This window comes from Ambystoma mexicanum, chromosome 1p (genome assembly GCF_040938575.1).
Source record: "Ambystoma mexicanum isolate Mex_15411 chromosome 1p, UKY_AmexF1_1, whole genome shotgun sequence".
NCBI lineage: Eukaryota > Metazoa > Chordata > Amphibia > Caudata > Ambystomatidae > Ambystoma > Ambystoma mexicanum.
In genome coordinates, this window is record NC_090921.1 from 1,026,180,369 (window position 1) to 1,026,194,442 (window position 14,074).

At 41.2% G+C, this 14,074-nt stretch overlaps 8 non-coding genes across 8 annotated transcripts; all 8 read right to left on the reverse strand.

The window, feature by feature from the left end:
- Positions 1-411: 411 nt before the first annotated feature.
- TRNAY-AUA (transfer RNA tyrosine (anticodon AUA)) lies at positions 412-497 on the reverse strand. Its single transcript is given in 2 exon segments — positions 412-447; positions 461-497. It is a non-coding gene; the product is annotated as a tRNA-Tyr (tRNA).
- A 3,052-nt stretch (positions 498-3,549) lies between these two features.
- TRNAY-GUA (transfer RNA tyrosine (anticodon GUA)) lies at positions 3,550-3,635 on the reverse strand. Its single transcript is given in 2 exon segments — positions 3,550-3,585; positions 3,599-3,635. It is a non-coding gene; the product is annotated as a tRNA-Tyr (tRNA).
- A 1,806-nt stretch (positions 3,636-5,441) lies between these two features.
- Positions 5,442-5,527, reverse strand: TRNAY-AUA (transfer RNA tyrosine (anticodon AUA)). Its single transcript is given in 2 exon segments — positions 5,442-5,477; positions 5,491-5,527. It is a non-coding gene; the product is annotated as a tRNA-Tyr (tRNA).
- Positions 5,528-7,334: 1,807 nt separating this feature from the next.
- TRNAY-GUA (transfer RNA tyrosine (anticodon GUA)) lies at positions 7,335-7,420 on the reverse strand. Its single transcript is given in 2 exon segments — positions 7,335-7,370; positions 7,384-7,420. It is a non-coding gene; the product is annotated as a tRNA-Tyr (tRNA).
- A 1,805-nt stretch (positions 7,421-9,225) lies between these two features.
- On the reverse strand, positions 9,226-9,311 carry TRNAY-GUA (transfer RNA tyrosine (anticodon GUA)). The gene is given in 2 exon segments: positions 9,226-9,261; positions 9,275-9,311. It is a non-coding gene; the product is annotated as a tRNA-Tyr (tRNA).
- A 559-nt stretch (positions 9,312-9,870) lies between these two features.
- TRNAY-GUA (transfer RNA tyrosine (anticodon GUA)) lies at positions 9,871-9,956 on the reverse strand. Its single transcript is given in 2 exon segments — positions 9,871-9,906; positions 9,920-9,956. It is a non-coding gene; the product is annotated as a tRNA-Tyr (tRNA).
- A 560-nt stretch (positions 9,957-10,516) lies between these two features.
- On the reverse strand, positions 10,517-10,602 carry TRNAY-AUA (transfer RNA tyrosine (anticodon AUA)). Its single transcript is given in 2 exon segments — positions 10,517-10,552; positions 10,566-10,602. It is a non-coding gene; the product is annotated as a tRNA-Tyr (tRNA).
- A 1,791-nt stretch (positions 10,603-12,393) lies between these two features.
- On the reverse strand, positions 12,394-12,479 carry TRNAY-AUA (transfer RNA tyrosine (anticodon AUA)). The gene is given in 2 exon segments: positions 12,394-12,429; positions 12,443-12,479. It is a non-coding gene; the product is annotated as a tRNA-Tyr (tRNA).
- Between the last annotated feature and the right edge of the window lie 1,595 nt (positions 12,480-14,074).

Consider the following 14,074-nt stretch of genomic DNA (forward strand, 5'->3'; position numbering starts at 1 on the left):
AATGACCCCCTCCGCAGTCTCCCGCATGTTACTGACCACCATACAAAGGAGGAAAAGTTGAAAGGCGGCGCCTCACAGGCCATCTCCTCAGAGTATTCATCAGTGTTCGGCCTTGACAATATTTTAATATCTTGGATGGTGTATAGTGTTCTCCCATTTCCCTTGAGAAATCAAGATTGTCAAGGGGATTCTGCTGTTTTGTCAGTTCATAGCAAGAGATGGGGATCCAAAATACCTCACAGGAAAACAACGAAGATTGGTGTCGGACAGAAAAATAACGTGGCCACAGCCTCAAAGCAAAAGGCATCTATTTTCAGTGATGAAATATAATATAATTATAAATTGTCTGTTATTTTACTTTCCAAGTATTTTACTTTCCAAGTATTCAATAAAATGTGCATTTGGCAAAAGTCCTTCGAGCCGGATTTGAACCAGCGACCTAAGGATGCCTGTTTTACCACTATAGTCCTCCGCTCTACCAACTGAGCTATCGAAGGCTTGGCAAATCGTTCTCTAGCAAACTCAATACGAGCTTCCACTTCAACCGTCGACTTGTAAACATCTCTTGCAATTCGTGCAAAATACTACAAATTTGGCTTGTGACGTTCCCGAATTGAGTAAAAGCACATCAGTTCACAATTTAAAAAATGACCCCCTCCGCAGTCTCCCGCATGTTACTGACCACCATACAAAGGAGGAAAAGTTGAAAGGCGGCGCCTCACAGGCCATCTCCTCAGAGTATTCATCAGTGTTCGGCCTTGAGAATATTTTAATATCTTGGATGGTGTATAGTGTTCTCCCATTTCCCTTGAGAAATCAAGATTGTCAAGGGGATTCTGCTGTTTTGTCAGTTCATAGCAAGAGATGGGGATCCAAAATACCTCACAGGAAAACAACGAAGATTGGTGTCGGACAGAAAAATAATGTGGCCACAGCCTCAAAGCAAAAGGCATCTATTTTCAGTGATGAAATATAATATAATTATAAATTGTCTGTTATTTTACTTTCCAAGTATTTTACTTTCCAAGTATTCAATAAAATGTGCATTTGGCAAAAGTCCTTTGAGCCGGATTTGAATCAGCGACGAGCTATCGAAGGCTTGGCAAATCATTCTCTAGCAAACTCAATACGAGCTTCCACTTCAACCGTCCACTTGTAAACATCTCTTGCAATTCGTGCAAAATACTACAAATTTGGCTTGTGAGGTTCCCGAATTGAGTAAAAGCACATCAGTTCCCAATTAAAAAAATGACCCCCTCCGCAGTCTCCGGAATGTTAATGACCACTATACTAAGGGGGAAAAGTTGAAAGGCGGCGCCTCACAGGCCATCTCCTCAGAGTATTCAGCCGTGTTGGGCCTTGACAATATTTTAATATCTTGGATGGTGTATAGTGTTCTCTCATTTCCCTTGAGAAATCAAGATTGTCAAGGGGATTCTGCTGTTTTGCCAGTTCATAGCAAGAGATGGGGATCCAAAACACCTGACAGGAAACCAATGAAGATTCGTGTTGGACAGAAAAATAACGTGGCCACAGCCTCAAAGCAAAAGGCATCTATTTTCAGTGATGAAATATAATATAATTATAAATTGTCTGTTATTTTACTTTCCAAGTATTTTACTTTCCAAGTATTCAATAAAATGTGCATTTGGCAAGAGTCCTTCAAGCCGGATTTGAACCAGCAACCTAAGGATGCCTGTTTTACCACTACAGTCCTCCCCTCTACCAACTGAGCTATCGAAGGCTTGGCATATCAACTCTAGCAAACTCAATACGAGCTTCCACTTCAACCGTCGACTTGTAAACATCTCTTGCAATTCGTGCAAAATACTACAAATTTGGCTTGTGAGGTTCCCGAATTGAGTAAAAGCACATCAGTTCCCAATTAAAAAAATGACCCCCTCCGCAGTCTCCCGCATGTTACTGACCACCATACTAAGGGGGAAAAGTTGAAAGGCGGCACCTCACAGGCCATCTCCTCAGAGTATTCAGCCGCGTTGGGCCTTGACAATATTTTAATATCTTGGATGGTGTATAGTGTTCTCTCATTTCCCTTGAGAAATCAAGATTGTCAAGGGGATTCTGCTGTTTTGCCAGTTCATAGCAAGAGATGGGGATCCAAAACACCTCACAGGAAACCAATGAAGATTTGTGTTGGACAGAAAAATAAGGTGGTCACAGCCTCAAAGCAAAAGGCATCTATTTTCAGTGATGAAATATAATATAATTATAAATTGTCTGTTATTTTACTTTCCAAGTATTTTACTTTCCAAGTATTCAATAAAATGTGCATTTGGCAAAAGTCCTTTGAGCCGGATTTGAATCATCGACGAGCTATCGAAGGCTTGGCAAATCATTCTCTAGCAAACTCAATACGAGCTTCCACTTCAACCGTCCACTTGTAAACATCTCTTGCAATTCGTGCAAAATACTACAAATTTGGCTTGTGAGGTTCCCGAATTGAGTAAAAGCACATCAGTTCCCAATTAAAAAAATGACCCCCTCCGCAGTCTCCCGCATGTTAATGACCACTATACTAAGGGGGAAAAGTTGAAAGGCGGCGCCTCACAGGCCATCTCCTCAGAGTATTCAGCCGTGTTGGGCCTTGACAATATTTTAATATCTTGGATGGTGTATAGTGTTCTCTCATTTCCCTTGAGAAATCAAGATTGTCAAGGGGATTCTGCTGTTTTGCCAGTTCATAGCAAGAGATGGGGATCCAAAACACCTGACAGGAAACCAATGAAGATTCGTGTTGGACAGAAAAATAACGTGGCCACAGCCTCAAAGCAAAAGGCATCTATTTTCAGTGATGAAATATAATATAATTATAAATTGTCTGTTATTTTACTTTCCAAGTATTTTACTTTCCAAGTATTCAATAAAATGTGCATTTGGCAAAAGTCCTTCGAACCGGATTTGAACCAGTGACCTAAGAATGCCTGTTTTACTACTACAGTCCTCCGCTCTACCAACTGAGCTATCGAAGGCTTGGCAAATCAACTCTAGCAAACTCAATACGAGCTTCCACTTCAACCGTCGACTTGTAAACATCTCTTGCAATTCGTGCAAAATACTACAAATTTGGCTTGTGAGGTTCCCGAATTGAGTAAAAGCACATCAGTTCCCAATTAAAAAAATGACCCCCTCCGCAGTCGCCCGCATGTTACTGACCACCATACTCAGGGGGAAAAGTTGAAAGTCGGCACCTCACAGGCCATCTCCTCAGAGTATTCAGCCGCGTTGGGCCTTGACAATATTTTAATATCTTGGATGGTGTATAGTGTTCTCTCATTTCTCTTGAGAAATCAAGATTGTCAAGGGGATTCTGCTGTTTTGCCAGTTCATAGCAAGAGATGGGGATCCAAAACACCTCACAGGAAACCAATGAAGATTCGTGTTGGACAGAAAAATAACGTGGCCACAGCCTCAAAGCAAAAGGCATCTATTTTCAGTGATGAAATATAATATAATTATAAATTGTCTGTTATTTTACTTTCCAAGTATTTTACTTTCCAAGTATTCAATAAAATGTGCATTTGGCAAAAGTCCTTCGAGCTGGATTTGAACCAGCGACCTAAGGATGCCTGTTTTACCACTACAGTCCTCCGCTCTACCAACTGAGCTATCGAAGGCTTGGCAAATCAGTCTCTAGCAAGCTCAATACGAGCTTCCACTTCAACCGTCGACATTCAAACATCTCTTGCAATTCGTGCAAAATACTACAAATTTGGCTTGTGAGGTTCCCGAATTGAGTAAAAGCACATCAGTTCACAATTTAAAAAATGACCCCCTCCGCAGTCTCCCGCATGTTACTGACCACCATACAAAGGAGGAAAAGTTGAAAGGCGGCGCCTCACAGGCCATCTCCTCAGAGTATTCATCAGTGTTCGGCCTTGACAATATTTTAATATCTTGGATGGTGTATAGTGTTCTCCCATTTCCCTTGAGAAATCAAGATTGTCAAGGGGATTCTGCTGTTTTGTCAGTTCATAGCAAGAGATGGGGATCCAAAATACCTCACAGGAAAACAACGAAGATTGGTGTCGGACAGAAAAATAACGTGGCCACAGCCTCAAAGCAAAAGGCATCTATTTTCAGTGATGAAATATAATATAATTATAAATTGTCTGTTATTTTACTTTCCAAGTATTTTACTTTCCAAGTATTCAATAAAATGTGCATTTGGCAAAAGTCCTTTGAGCCGGATTTGAATCAGCGACGAGCTATCGAAGGCTTGGCAAATCATTCTCTAGCAAACTCAATACGAGCTTCCACTTCAACCGTCCACTTGTAAACATCTCTTGCAATTCGTGCAAAATACTACAAATTTGGCCTGTGAGGTTCCCGAATTGAGTAAAAGCACATCAGTTCCCAATTAAAAAAATGACCCCCTCCGCAGTCTCCCGCATGTTAATGACCACTATACTAAGGGGGAAAAGTTGAAAGGCGGCGCCTCACAGGCCATCAGCTCAGAGTATTCAGCCGTGTTGGGCCTTGACAATATTTTAATATCTTGGATGGTGTATAGTGTTCTCTCATTTCCCTTGAGAAATCAAGATTGTCAAGGGGATTCTGCTGTTTTGCCAGTTCATAGCAAGAGATGGGGATCCAAAACACCTGACAGGAAACCAATGAAGATTCGTGTTGGACAGAAAAATAACGTGGCCACAGCCTCAAAGCAAAAGGCATCTATTTTCAGTGATGAAATATAATATAATTATAAATTGTCTGTTATTTTACTTTCCAAGTATTTTACTTTCCAAGTATTCAATAAAATGTGCATTTGGAAAGAGTCCTTCGAGCCGGATTTGAACCAGCGACCTAAGGATGCCTGTTTTACCACTACAGTCCTCCCCTCTACCAACTGAGCTATCGAAGGCTTGGCATATCAACTCTAGCAAACTCAATACGAGCTTCCACTTCAACCGTCGACTTGTAAACATCTCTTGCAATTCGTGCAAAATACTACAAATTTGGCTTGTGAGGTTCCCGAATTGAGTAAAAGCACATTAGTTCCCAATTAAAAAAATGACCCCCTCCGCAGTCTCCCGCATGTTACTGACCACCATACTAAGGGGGAAAAGTTGAAAGGCGGCACCTCACAGGCCATCTCCTCAGAGTATTCAGCCGCGTTGGGCCTTGACAATATTTTAATATCTTGGATGGTGTATAGTGTTCTCTCATTTCCCTTGAGAAATCAAGATTGTCAAGGGGATTCTGCTGTTTTGCCAGTTCATAGCAAGAGATGGGGATCCAAAACACCTCACAGGAAACCAATGAAGATTTGTGTTGGACAGAAAAATAAGGTGGTCACAGCCTCAAAGCAAAAGGCATCTATTTTCAGTGATGAAATATAATATAATTATAAATTGTCTGTTATTTTACTTTCCAAGTATTTTACTTTCCAAGTATTCAATAAAATGTGCATTTGGCAAAAGTCCTTCGAGCCGGATTTGAACCAGCGACCTAAGGATGCCTGTTTTACCACTATAGTCCTCCGCTCTACCAACTGAGCTATCAAAGGCTTGGCAAATCAGTCTCTAGCAAGCTCAATACGAGCTTCCACTTCAACCGTCGACATTCAAACATCTCTTGCAATTCGTGCAGAATACTACAAATTTGGCTTGTGAGGTTCCCGAATTGAGTAAAAGCACATCAGTTCACAATTAAAAAAATGACCCCCTCCGCAGTCTCCCGCATGTTACTGACCACCATACAAAGGAGGAAAAGTTGAAAGGCGGCGCCTCACAGGCCATCTCCTCAGAGTATTCATCAGTGTTCGGCCTTGACAATATTTTAATATCTTGGATGGTGTATAGTGTTCTCTCATTTCCCTTGAGAAATCAAGATTGTCAAGGGGATTCTGCTGTTTTGTCAGTTCATAGCAAGAGATGGGGATCCAAAATACCTCACAGGAAACCAACGAAGATTGGTGTCGGACAGAAAAATAACGTGGCCACAGCCTCAAAGCAAAAGGCATCTATTTTCAGTGATGAAATATAATATAATTATAAATTGTCTGTTATTTTACTTTCCAAGTATTTTACTTTCCAAGTATTCAATAAAATGTGCATTTGGCAAAAGTCCCTCGAGCCGGATTTGAACCAGCCACCTAAGGATGCCTGTTTTACCATTACAGTCCTCTGCTCTACCAACTGAGCTATCGAAGGCTTGGCAAATCTTTCTCTAGCAAACTCAATACGAGCTTCCACTTCAACCGTCGACTTGTAAACATCTCTTGCAATTCGTGCAAAATACTACAAATTTGGCTTGTGACGTTACCGAATTGAGTAAAAGCACATCAGTTCCCAATGAAAAAAATGACCCCCTCCGCAGTCTCCCGCATGTTACTGACCACCATACTAAGGGGGAAAAGTTGAAAGGCGGCGCCTCACAGGCCATCTCCTCAGAGTATTCAGCCGTGTTGGGCCTTGACAATATTTTAATATCTTGGATGGTGTATACTGTTCTCTCATTTCCCTTGAGAAATCAAGATTGTCAAGGGGATTCTGCTGTTTTGCCAGTTCATAGCAAGAGATGGGGATCTGAAACACCTCACAGGAAACCAATGAAGATTGGTGTTGGACAGAAACATAACGTGGCCACAGCCTCAAAGCAAAAGGCATCTATTTTCAGTGATGAAATATAATATAATTATAAATTGTCTGTTATTTTATTTTCCAAGTATTTTACTTTCCAAGTATTCAATAAAATGTGCATTTGGCAAAAGTCCTTTGAGCCGGATTTGAATCAGCGACGAGCTATCGAAGGCTTGGCAAATCATTCTCTAGCAAACTCAATACGAGCTTCCACTTCAACCGTCCACTTGTAAACATCTCTTGCAATTCGTGCAAAATACTACAAATTTGGCTTGTGAGGTTCCCGAATTGAGTAAAAGCACATCAGTTCCCAATTAAAAAAATGACCCCCTCCGCAGTCTCCCGCATGTTAATGACCACTATACTAAGGGGGAAAAGTTGAAAGGCGGCGCCTCACAGGCCATCTCCTCAGAGTATTCAGCCGTGTTGGGCCTTGACAATATTTTAATATCTTGGATGGTGTATAGTGTTCTCTCATTTCCCTTGAGAAATCAAGATTGTCAAGGGGATTCTGCTGTTTTGCCAGTTCATAGCAAGAGATGGGGATCCAAAACACCTGACAGGAAACCAATGAAGATTCGTGTTGGACAGAAAAATAACGTGGCCACAGCCTCAAAGCAAAAGGCATCTATTTTCAGTGATGAAATATAATATAATTATAAATTGTCTGTTATTTTACTTTCCAAGTATTTTACTTTCCAAGTATTCAATAAAATGTGCATTTGGCAAAAGTCCTTCGAACCGGATTTGAACCAGTGACCTAAGGATGCCTGTTTTACTACTACAGTCCTCCGCTCTACCAACTGAGCTATCGAAGGCTTGGCAAATCAACTCTAGCAAACTCAATATGAGCTTCCACTTCAACCGTCGACTTGTAAACATCTATTGCAATTCGTGCAAAATACTACAAATTTGGCTTGTGAGGTTCCCGAATTGAGTAAAAGCACATCAGTTCACAATTAAAAAAATGACCCCCTCCGCAGTCGCCCGCATGTTACTGACCACCATACTCAGGGGGAAAAGTTGAAAGTCGGCACCTCACAGGCCATCTCCTCAGAGTATTCAGCCGCGTTGGGCCTTGACAATATTTTAATATCTTGGATGGTGTATAGTGTTCTCTCATTTCTCTTGAGAAATCAAGATTGTCAAGGGGATTCTGCTGTTTTGCCAGTTCATAGCAAGAGATGGGGATCCAAAACACCTGACAGGAAACCAATGAAGATTCGTGTTGGACAGAAAAATAACGTGGCCACAGCCTCAAAGCAAAAGGCATCTATTTTCAGTGATGAAATATAATATAATTATAAATTGTCTGTTATTTTACTTTCCAAGTATTTTACTTTCCAAGTATTCAATAAAATGTGCATTTGGCAAGAGTCCTTCAAGCCGGATTTGAACCAGCGAGCTAAGGATGCCTGTTTTACCACTACAGTCCTCCCCTCTACCAACTGAGCTATCGAAGGCTTGGCATATCAACTCTAGCAAACTCAATACGAGCTTCCACTTCAACCGTCGACTTGTAAACATCTCTTGCAATTCGTGCAAAATACTACAAATTTGGCTTGTGAGGTTCCCGAATTGAGTAAAAGCACATCAGTTCCCAATTAAAAAAATGACCCCCTCCGCAGTCTCCCGCATGTTACTGACCACCATACTAAGGGGGAAAAGTTGAAAGGCGGCACCTCACAGGCCATCTCCTCAGAGTATTCAGCCGCGTTGGGCCTTGACAATATTTTAATATCTTGGATGGTGTATAGTGTTCTCTCATTTCCCTTGAGAAATCAAGATTGTCAAGGGGATTCTGCTGTTTTGCCAGTTCATAGCAAGAGATGGGGATCCAAAACACCTCACAGGAAACCAATGAAGATTTGTGTTGGACAGAAAAATAAGGTGGTCACAGCCTCAAAGCAAAAGGCATCTATTTTCAGTGATGAAATATAATATAATTATAAATTGTCTGTTATTTTACTTTCCAAGTATTTTACTTTCCAAGTATTCAATAAAATGTGCATTTGGCAAAAGTCCTTTGAGCCGGATTTGAATCAGCGACGAGCTATCGAAGGCTTGGCAAATCATTCTCTAGCAAACTCAATACGAGCTTCCACTTCAACCGTCCACTTGTAAACATCTCTTGCAATTCGTGCAAAATACTACAAATTTGGCTTGTGAGGTTCCCGAATTGAGTAAAAGCACATCAGTTCCCAATTAAAAAAATGACCCCCTCCGCAGTCTCCCGCATGTTAATGACCACTATACTAAGGGGGAAAAGTTGAAAGGCGGCGCCTCACAGGCCATCTCCTCAGAGTATTCAGCCGTGTTGGGCCTTGACAATATTTTAATATCTTGGATGGTGTATAGTGTTCTCTCATTTCCCTTGAGAAATCAAGATTGTCAAGGGGATTCTGCTGTTTTGCCAGTTCATAGCAAGAGATGGGGATCCAAAACACCTGACAGGAAACCAATGAAGATTCGTGTTGGACAGAAAAATAACGTGGCCACAGCCTCAAAGCAAAAGGCATCTATTTTCAGTGATGAAATATAATATAATTATAAATTGTCTGTTATTTTACTTTCCAAGTATTTTACTTTCCAAGTATTCAATAAAATGTGCATTTGGCAAAAGTCCTTCGAACCGGATTTGAACCAGTGACCTAAGGATGCCTGTTTTACTACTACAGTCCTCCGCTCTACCAACTGAGCTATCGAAGGCTTGGCAAATCAACTCTAGCAAACTCAATATGAGCTTCCACTTCAACCGTCGACTTGTAAACATCTCTTGCAATTCGTGCAAAATACTACAAATTTGGCTTGTGAGGTTCCCGAATTGAGTAAAAGCACATCAGTTCACAATTAAAAAAATGACCCCCTCCGCAGTCGCCCGCATGTTACTGACCACCATACTCAGGGGGAAAAGTTGAAAGTCGGCACCTCACAGGCCATCTCCTCAGAGTATTCAGCCGCGTTGGGCCTTGACAATATTTTAATATCTTGGATGGTGTATAGTGTTCTCTCATTTCTCTTGAGAAATCAAGATTGTCAAGGGGATTCTGCTGTTTTGCCAGTTCATAGCAAGAGATGGGGATCCAAAACACCTCACAGGAAACCAATGAAGATTCGTGTTGGACAGAAAAATAACGTGGCCACAGCCTCAAAGCAAAAGGCATCTATTTTCAGTGATGAAATATAATATAATTATAAATTGTCTGTTATTTTACTTTCCAAGTATTTTACTTTCCAAGTATTCAATAAAATGTGCATTTGGCAAAAGTCCTTCGAGCTGGATTTGAACCAGCGACCTAAGGATGCCTGTTTTACCACTACAGTCCTCCGCTCTACCAACTGAGCTATCGAAGGCTTGGCAAATCAGTCTCTAGCAAGCTCAATACGAGCTTCCACTTCAACCGTCGACATTCAAACATCTCTTGCAATTCGTGCAAAATACTACAAATTTGGCTTGTGAGGTTCCCGAATTGAGTAAAAGCACATCAGTTCACAATTTAAAAAATGACCCCCTCCGCAGTCTCCCGCATGTTACTGACCACCATACAAAGGAGGAAAAGTTGAAAGGCGGCGCCTCACAGGCCATCTCCTCAGAGTATTCATCAGTGTTCGGCCTTGACAATATTTTAATATCTTGGATGGTGTATAGTGTTCTCCCATTTCCCTTGAGAAATCAAGATTGTCAAGGGGATTCTGCTGTTTTGTCAGTTCATAGCAAGAGATGGGGATCCAAAATACCTCACAGGAAAACAACGAAGATTGGTGTCGGACAGAAAAATAACGTGGCCACAGCCTCAAAGCAAAAGGCATCTATTTTCAGTGATGAAATATAATATAATTATAAATTGTCTGTTATTTTACTTTCCAAGTATTTTACTTTCCAAGTATTCAATAAAATGTGCATTTGGCAAAAGTCCTTCGAGCCAGATTTGAACCAGCGACCTAAGGATGCCTGTTTTACCACTATAGTCCTCCGCTCTACCAACTGAGCTATCGAAGGCTTGGCAAATCGTTTTCTAGCAAACTCAATACGAGCTTCCACTTCAACCGTCGACTTGTAAACATCTCTTGCAATTCGTGCAAAATACTACAAATTTGGCTTGTGACGTTCCCGAATTGAGTAAAAGCACATCAGTTCACAATTTAAAAAATGACCCCCTCCGCAGTCTCCCGCATGTTACTGACCACCATACAAAGGAGGAAAAGTTGAAAGGCGGCGCCTCACAGGCCATCTCCTCAGAGTATTCATCAGTGTTCGGCCTTGACAATATTTTAATATCTTGGATGGTGTATAGTGTTCTCCCATTTCCCTTGAGAAATCAAGATTGTCAAGGGGATTCTGCTGTTTTGTCAGTTCATAGCAAGAGATGGGGATCCAAAATACCTCACAGGAAAACAACGAAGATTGGTGTCGGACAGAAAAATAATGTGGCCACAGCCTCAAAGCAAAAGGCATCTATTTTCAGTGATGAAATATAATATAATTATAAATTGTCTGTTATTTTGCTTTCCAAGTATTTTACTTTCCAAGTATTCAATAAAATGTGCATTTGGCAAAAGTCCTTTGAGCCGGATTTGAATCAGCGACGAGCTATCGAAGGCTTGGCAAATCATTCTCTAGCAAACTCAATACGAGCTTCCACTTCAACCGTCCACTTGTAAACATCTCTTGCAATTCGTGCAAAATACTACAAATTTGGCTTGTGAGGTTCCCGAATTGAGTAAAAGCACATCAGTTCCCAATTAAAAAAATGACCCCCTCCGCAGTCTCCCGCATGTTAATGACCACTATACTAAGGGGGAAAAGTTGAAAGGCGGCGCCTCACAGGCCATCAGCTCAGAGTATTCAGCCGTGTTGGGCCTTGACAATATTTTAATATCTTGGATGGTGTATAGTGTTCTCTCATTTCCCTTGAGAAATCAAGATTGTCAAGGGGATTCTGCTGTTTTGCCAGTTCATAGCAAGAGATGGGGATCCAAAACACCTGACAGGAAACCAATGAAGATTCGTGTTGGACAGAAAAATAACGTGGCCACAGCCTCAAAGCAAAAGGCATCTATTTTCAGTGATGAAATATAATATAATTATAAATTGTCTGTTATTTTACTTTCCAAGTATTTTACTTTCCAAGTATTCAATAAAATGTGCATTTGGCAAGAGTCCTTCGGGCCGGATTTGAACCAGCGACCTACCACTACAGTCCTCCCCTCTACCAACTGAGCTATCGAAGGCTTGGCATATCAACTCTAGCAAACTCAATACGAGCTTCCACTTCAACCGTCGACTTGTAAACATCTCTTGCAATTCGTGCAAAATACTACAAATTTGGCTTGTGAGGTTCCCGAATTGAGTAAAAGCACATTAGTTCCCAATTAAAAAAATGACCCCCTCCGCAGTCTCCCGCATGTTACTGACCACCATACTAAGGGGGAAAAGTTGAAAGGCGGCACCTCACAGGCCATCTCCTCAGAGTATTCAGCCGCGTTGGGCCTTGACAATATTTTAATATCTTGGATGGTGTATAGTGTTCTCTCATTTCCCTTGAGAAATCAAGATTGTCAAGGGGATTCTGCTGTTTTGCCAGTTCATAGCAAGAGATGGGGATCCAAAACACCTCACAGGAAACCAATGAAGATTTGTGTTGGACAGAAAAATAAGGTGGTCACAGCCTCAAAGCAAAAGGCATCTATTTTCAGTGATGAAATATAATATAATTATAAATTGTCTGTTATTTTACTTTCCAAGTATTTTACTTTCCAAGTATTCAATAAAATGTGCATTTGGCAAAAGTCCTTCGAGCCGGATTTGAACCAGCGACCTAAGGATGCCTGTTTTACCACTATAGTCCTCCGCTCTACCAACTGAGCTATCAAAGGCTTGGCAAATCAGTCTCTAGCAAGCTCAATACGAGCTTCCACTTCAACCGTCGACATTCAAACATCTCTTGCAATTCGTGCAAAATACTACAAATTTGGCTTGTGAGGTTCCCGAATTGAGTAAAAGCACATCAGTTCACAATTAAAAAAATGACCCCCTCCGCAGTCTCCCGCATGTTACTGACCACCATACAAAGGAGGAAAAGTTGAAAGGCGGCGCCTCACAGGCCATCTCCTCAGAGTATTCATCAGTGTTCGGCCTTGACAATATTTTAATATCTTGGATGGTGTATAGTGTTCTCCCATTTCCCTTGAGAAATCAAGATTGTCAAGGGGATTCTGCTGTTTTGTCAGTTCATAGCAAGAGATGGGGATCCAAAATACCTCACAGGAAACCAACGAAGATTGGTGTCGGACAGAAAAATAACGTGGCCACAGCCTCAAAGCAAAAGGCATCTATTTTCAGTGATGAAATATAATATAATTATAAATTGTCTGTTATTTTACTTTCCAAGTATTTTACTTTCCAAGTATTCAATAAAATGTGCATTTGGCAAAAGTCCCTCGAGCCGGATTTGAACCAGCCACCTAAGGATGCCTGTTTTACCATTACAGTCCTCTGCTCTACCAACTGAGCTATCGAAGGCTTGGCAAATCGTTCTCTAGCAAACTCAATACGAGCTTCCACTTCAACCGTCGACTTGTAAACATCTCTTGCAATTCGTGCAAAATACTACAAATTTGGCTTGTGACGTTCCCGAATTGAGTAAAAGCACATCAGTTCCCAATGAAAAAAATGACCCCCTCCGCAGTCTCCCGCATGTTACTGACCACCATACTAAGGGGGAAAAGTTGAAAGGCGGCGCCTCACAGGCCATCTCCTCAGAGTATTCAGCCGTGTTGGGCCTTGACAATATTTTAATATCTTGGATGGTGTATACTGTTCTCTCATTTCCCTTGAGAAATCAAGATTGTCAAGGGGATTCTGCTGTTTTGCCAGTTCATAGCAAGAGATGGGGATCTGAAACACCTCACAGGAAACCAATGAAGATTGGTGTTGGACAGAAACATAACGTGGCCACAGCCTCAAAGCAAAAGGCATCTATTTTCAGTGATGAAATATAATATATTTATAAATTGTCTGTTATTTTATTTTCCAAGTATTTTACTTTCCAAGTATTCAATAAAATTTGCATTTGGCAAAAGTCCTTCGAGCCGGATTTGAACCAGCGACCTAAGGATGCCTGTTTTAACACTACAGTCCTCCGCTCTACCAACTGAGCTTTCGAAGGCTTGGCAAATCATTCTCTAGCAAACTCAATACGAGCTTCCACTTCAACCGTCGACTTGTAAACATCTCTTGCAATTCGTGCAAAATACTACAAATTTGGCTTGTGAGGTTCCCGAATTGAGTAAAAGCACATCAGTTCCCAATTAAAAAAATGACCCCCTCCGCAGTCTCCTGCATGTTAATGACCACCATACTAAGGGGGAAAAGTTGAAAGGCGGCGCCTCACAGGCCATCTCCTCAGAGTATTCAGCCGTGTTGGGCCTTGACAATATTTTAATATCTTGGATGGTGTATAGTGTTCTCT